Source organism: Crinia signifera, chromosome 2 (genome assembly GCF_055691185.1).
Source record: "Crinia signifera chromosome 2, ASM5569118v1, whole genome shotgun sequence".
NCBI classification, from domain to species: Eukaryota; Metazoa; Chordata; class Amphibia; order Anura; family Myobatrachidae; genus Crinia; species Crinia signifera.
In genome coordinates this window covers 393,846,946-393,853,092 of record NC_139218.1, presented here as the reverse complement: position 1 = coordinate 393,853,092, position 6,147 = coordinate 393,846,946, and the positions used below count along the sequence as shown (strand labels likewise).

General features: G+C 47.4%; 1 pseudogene; it reads right to left on the bottom strand.

Annotated features, from left to right (window-relative positions):
* Positions 1–732: 732 nt before the first annotated feature.
* On the bottom strand, positions 733–1,677 carry LOC146058579 (odorant receptor 131-2-like; annotated as a pseudogene).
* Positions 1,678–6,147: the final 4,470 nt, after the last annotated feature.

The following is a 6,147-nucleotide window of genomic DNA, read 5'->3' as shown; positions in this document are numbered from 1 at the left end:
CTCGCTCCCATTCCCGACTGCAGGACTTTCTCTGGGCTGCACCCACTCTGTGGAATGCCCTCCCAAGCACAATAAGTCTCTCCTCCAGTCTCCAAACCTATAATCGTTCCCTGAAAACTCATTTCTTCAGGCAAGCTTATCAAATTCCAGAACCAGTCATAGAACCTTGCATTCTGGTGGAATCGATGCAATAAAGAATACAGTATCTATCCTTATGTATCAATGCCTATTTCCCTATAGATTGTAAGCTTGCGAGCAGGGCCCTCCAACGTTTTGACTGTCTGTAAATACCCTGTTTGTTGTATCACTGTCTCCTTTGTAAAGCGCAACGGAATATGCTGCGCTATATAAGAAACTGTTAATAAATAAATAAGACTGATGTATACGTGCCATTGTGTATATTCAATGTTGCCACATGATACCGCCCCCCCCCAAAAAAAAAACTTCTTAATATAAAGTTTTTTCAATTATTGTCCGACCAACCATTGGAAATTTGGTACAATGGAGCGTATCCCTGGATTAGGCTGTTTAACAGTAGAACATTTAATTGTAGGTCCCAACGACTAAGAAGTCCAGTCTATATCTTTATTTTGAGTTTATTGAGATCATTTATACAGAGGCACGAGCGAAAGTTGGTCCCCAAACAGATAAAAGGCTTGTTCAAAAGAAGTTCTCCTATGGTATCATTTTACAGTAGATGTCCATAAATTGGGGGCTCGTCTCGGTCTTTACTCAATACTTGGAAACATGCCCAGTTCTGCAGATGAAGGTCCTCAGGACCCCTTGCCTTATATATTTCCTCAACACTTCATCTCGAAGTCCGTAGATTAAAGGACTAAGGAACCTGGGTACACAACTGTATATGAGGAAATTGACTGTCGGTATGAAAGGGTTGTAGTTGTACGGGTAGGTTTCTGTCAGTGTGGACAGCAAGGAGGCCATACAGAGACATAACTGGAACGCGTGAAGCAATACCGTTTTGCCAGCTTTCAAAGCGTTAGAGGACTGTGAGCTTACTTTCTGAGCAACCAGTATAATGCGGACATACGTAAATAGGATGGTTAGTCCCACAGTGGTGAATCCAATCAGGAGGCTTTGTGATCTTATAACAGATTGAGTAGGATTCACTATCACAGTTGACTGGGAACATATCACAGGAACAGAAGATATGACACTGTGCGAGGAGAGTATAAGAATTATTTCGGCAACATAAGGGATGGATCCCACCACTCAAATGAGCACAATGGCCACATGAGTTCTCTGCTTGGTGCAGAGTCCACCATGCCGTAGCGGGTGGCAAATGGCCAGGTAGCGTTCTAAAGCCATGGTGGCCAAGTTGTAGGTAGTGGCTTTGAACGTGGCGGAGCCTATAATGAACAACAAATAGCAGCTTGGACCGGGGATCAATACGCGATAGTTGGCAGCCAGTAGAAGAACAGTTCCAAAGGCAATGTAACAAGTGTCATTGATGAGCATGTGGAGAAAGAGGATATATCGGGAGGTCTCTCGGATCGAAGAGGTTGTGAGGAAGACATTGAGCATCACGGCCATGAAGTAGAAGAGGCAGAAGAAGCAGGCAGTTATCAGCAATGCCAGGATCAGATTGATCAGCTCATTTTTGCTGTTGGTAATGAGCACCTGGGAACTGTTGCTGTGAATTCCTGAAGAATTCAACATTTTCGGAAGGTGGACATTCTTTCCTCACAAGCTGGGGTACTGTATATATGAAAAGGGAAAATTATTATTATACATGGCGGTTACATTTGTACAAATTCATAGACGGTCAATGACATTGGAGGTGATTCAGCAGTAATAGCGGAAATGTTAAAATTGCTATTTGTCGATATTTGCAATTCTGCACAAGTGTGAGGGCTTGCATTGCATTTGCATTCTGGAAAATGTGATGTGAATGCTGGCGATGGTGCTGGGTGGGCAGCAACACAGCATTAGGTGGGTGCAGGCCAGAAAATGCTGGGGGGTCGGCCAGGGGTCAGCACTAACCGCACATGCACAGACCCCCGGCAACCGGCAAAACGGAGCGCAGGGACTGGCCCCTTTCAGAGCCCCTGTCCCTGCACCTGCAGGAACATATATGTGGCATATTGCAATGTGATCCTGGGTGGTAAATGCTGCCCAAGGCGATCCTATAATAAATGGGACCTCTGATTTGGAGGTAAATTTGTATTCCTGGGAGGTGACGATGGGGGCTAGCTATGAGCGGATATGTTACAAGCGTGATCAGTAGTGCTGAAAGTGGGGTATTAATTCCCAGTGCCTGATGGAGGAGCTCAGCAGGGGTGGAGCCTACTGTTTGTTCCCCCCACCATCCTCCCCTTACAGGTCAGCTGAGGTGTCTCCCCAGCCCAGTCTCCTCTGGCTATGTAGGGGCAGAGCGAATGTGCTGATCACACCCCTCCCTTGATCTGATCCTGGTAGAGGAGCCCTGTCACCCCCTGTGGCGTCACAAAGACTATTTATTCTGGGGAAGAGAGATTTGTACAGTGTAGCCCACAGCTTTTGAATGTGAGTAGAAGTATTTTATATTGAATACGGTAAAATACAGGCAACCAATGGAGGGACTGGCAGAGCGGATCAGCAGACGATGAGTGTCTTGCAAGGAAGATCAGCCTCGCAGCAGCATTCCTAATGGATTGCAGTAGTGAGAGTCTGTTCTTAGGAAGACCGGTAAGGAGACTATTTCAATAATCAATGCAGGATATAATGAGTGCATGGATTCGTTTTTGAATTGTCTTGTGTGAGATATGGACACATTTTGGATATGTTTTTAGATGTGCGTAACATGATTTAGAGAAAGATTGAATGTGATGAATAAAGGACAGTTCAGAGTCAAGAATGACCCCTAAGCAGCGAGCTTGTAGGCAGAGCCGGCCCTAGCCTAAATGACGCCCTAGGCAAGATTTTGGTTGGTGCCCCCTAGCACCGCCACTAGTTCCGCCTCTGACCCAGCTCCCCTTTCCCAGCACCATCAACCCTCATCATAGCAGTCATCATTTTGGTGCTCCTACCCGCAATATTTTAAATAGAAACAGTGCACACAATCGGTGCGCAGCCCAAACAGGGGTGTGTTCTTGCTAGGAAGGGGCATGGCCACACAATAGTACCCCCAGTTCAAATTATGCCACACAGTAGTGCAACTTTATTCACATTATATCATGCGATGGTGTCTCTTATTCATGTTACATCACACAGTAGTACCACTTTACCTTATATACATTACTCCTCACATTATTCACATTATACCCTAAGAAAAAAATCCTGAGAAAATATTGTATTTTAAGCACCTCCATTGTCACACTGCAACTCAGCACAAAGCAGTGTGTGCTGGGCAGAGGAGAAGAGCTGCAGCTGCTGCTGTCACTTAATGGGAGGGACTCCGGGGCCCCCACTGGGCCCTTCCATCAGACTTTGGCCTGGGTAATTTGTACTCCCTACCCCTTTCTCTCTGCACCCCTGATAATACCACACAGTAATGCGCCTTACACATGACATACATTATTAATCTCCTTATAACCATAATGCCCCTTACACATTATGCCAACCCTTATTAATGCCCTTCATACACATAATGACACACATAATGTCCCTTACACATATGTTGCACATTATAATGCATTTATACATGACACACATAATGCCCCTTACACATATGCCGAACACTATTGCACAACCAACCCATCCGCAGACAGCACTCGCACAGCCGCTAACACTGTGACCTCTGCCTCTGCTTGGATACAGATGTTTCCTCATACATCTTGACTCAATAGGCCATGCAGCTCCTGGCCAGTTCTGCTAACGCTGGGGGCATTTTTTGCTGAAAATTCGTCTTATTTGGATTGTTACGACCAGCACACACAAAGAGCTTCCAATGATTAAAAAGATATGTGGCATGCCTATATTCTGTGTGCGACTGTGTCTGTACCTGCATACGGAATGCTATGTTACAGTGATTTCCATGAATACACTATTTCATATGCAGATACAGCCTCACTCACACACAGAATATAGGCATGCTGCATATCAATTTAATCAGAAGAAGCTGCTGATGCCCCTAGGCATTCCAAATGCCCTAGGCAATTGCCTAGTTGGCCTATGCCTAAGGCCGGCCCTGCTTGTAGGGTAGGATTGATTGTTGTGCCCTCAACACAGCAACTGCTCTTGGCCGGTGGGACTATAATTAATTGTTTTGGAAATGTTGAGTTTGAGGTGGCGAGATGACATCGAAGATGAAATGGCAGAAAGGCATGCAGAGACACAGAGCAATACTGATGGTGTCAATGAAGGGGAGGATAGAGCGTACAGAAGCTAGTCAGAACCAAATGATTTGATTAGTTTGCCACGAGAGGAGGTATAGATTGAGAAAAGCAGAGGACCTAAGACTGAGCCTTGCGGTACTCCAACTGATAGAGGTTTGTAAAGACGAGGTAGAATCGAACTGAAAGAGCGATTAGATAGGTAGGAAGAGAACCAAGAAAGGGCTGAGTTCTGAAGATCTAGGGATTGTAGCGTTTATATGAGAAGAGAGTGGTCAACAGTGTCCAAGGCAGCTGCGAGATCTAGAAGAATAAGTAGTGAGAAATGGCCTTTAGATTTAGCAGTGTCCAGATCATTGACTACTTTAGTCAGTGCTGTCTACAACATGGAGTACAATTCTGGGCCCCGCACTATAAAAAGGACATCATAGACAAGGCCGGCAACAGAAATCTTGGGGCCCTGTACAATGATATTTCTGGGGCCCACCACCTAATCCCAAATCCACACAACCCACTTCTGCATGAGCCTCATTTAACCTTTCGCTGCTCCAGATTCTGTTTTCATTTGTGGACTTCTCTTGTTCTCAGTCCTGCTGGCCTGGCTCCTGCTGGCCTGGCTCCTGCTGGCTCCTGGCTCCCGGCTCCTGCTGGCCTGTCACTTTCACAAAAGAACACCGAGCTCTGCAAGCAGACAGGGCAGGTCGTTCGCAGAGTGCGGAACAGACGGCCCACGCTGTAAAAGTGCAGGACCCAGAGACTGAGGCCACAGTGCCAGCGGCAGGTACAGTTGTGCACACAATAGACGGCAGTGGCACACAGTTAGTCAGTCAGACTCAGCCACACACAGATGGTGTACATAAGACAGCCGGGCCGCGAGGGACACTGACAGGCCAGCTAGTACAGGCGGTGGCCGTGATGGGGCATGGAAGCTCTGACCCCCCTGTCGCCGGCCCTGATCATAGAACTGGAAAAAGTCCAGAGAAAAACAACAAAGCTAATAAAGGGAATGGAGAAATTAAGCTATGAGGCCAGATCGGACAATTTGGGATTGTTTTCCCCTGGAAAAGAGACGTTTAAGGGGGGAGATGCCAAACATGTACTAAAATATCAGGGGCCAATATAAGGAACTGTCAGATGCCCTTGTTTCTTTTAGGAAGGACTCTAGGACACGAGGGCGTGCGTATAGACTACAGAAAAGACAATTTCATACCCTTTGAAGGGAAAACGTTTTTTACGGTCGGAGCAGATAAATTGTGGAACTCTCTTTCTGGAGAGGTGGTGTCGGCAGATGGAGAGGTGGTGTCGGCAGATGGAGAGATGGTGTCAGCAGATGAAGAGGTGGTGTCGGCAGATGGAGAGGTGGTTTCGGCAGATGGAGAGGTGGTGTCCGCCGATGGAGAGGTGGTGTCGGCAGATGGAGAGGTGGTGTCAGCAGATGGAGAGGTGGTGTCCTCCGATGGAGAGGTGGTGTCGGCCGATGGAGAGGTGGTGTCGGCAGATGGAGAGGTGGTGTCCGCCGATGGAGAGGTGGTGTCGGCAGATGGTGAGGTGGTGTCAGCAGATGGAGAGGTGGTGTCGGCAGATGGAGAGGTGGTGTCGGCAGATGGAGAGATGGTGTCAGCAGATGAAGAGGTGGTGTCGGCCGATGGAGAGGTGGTGTCGGCAGATGGTGAGGTGGTGTCAGCAGATGGAGAGGTGGTGTCGGGAAATGGAGAGGTGGTGTCGGCAAATGGTGAGGTGGTGTTGGCAGAGACCGTATAGACCCCACTGTGGCTTGGGGCTGCCTTACAGTAGTTACACCACTGTGCACACTGTCCCATAGCTACACACACACACACACTGTCCCATAGCTACACACATACTCACATGCACACTG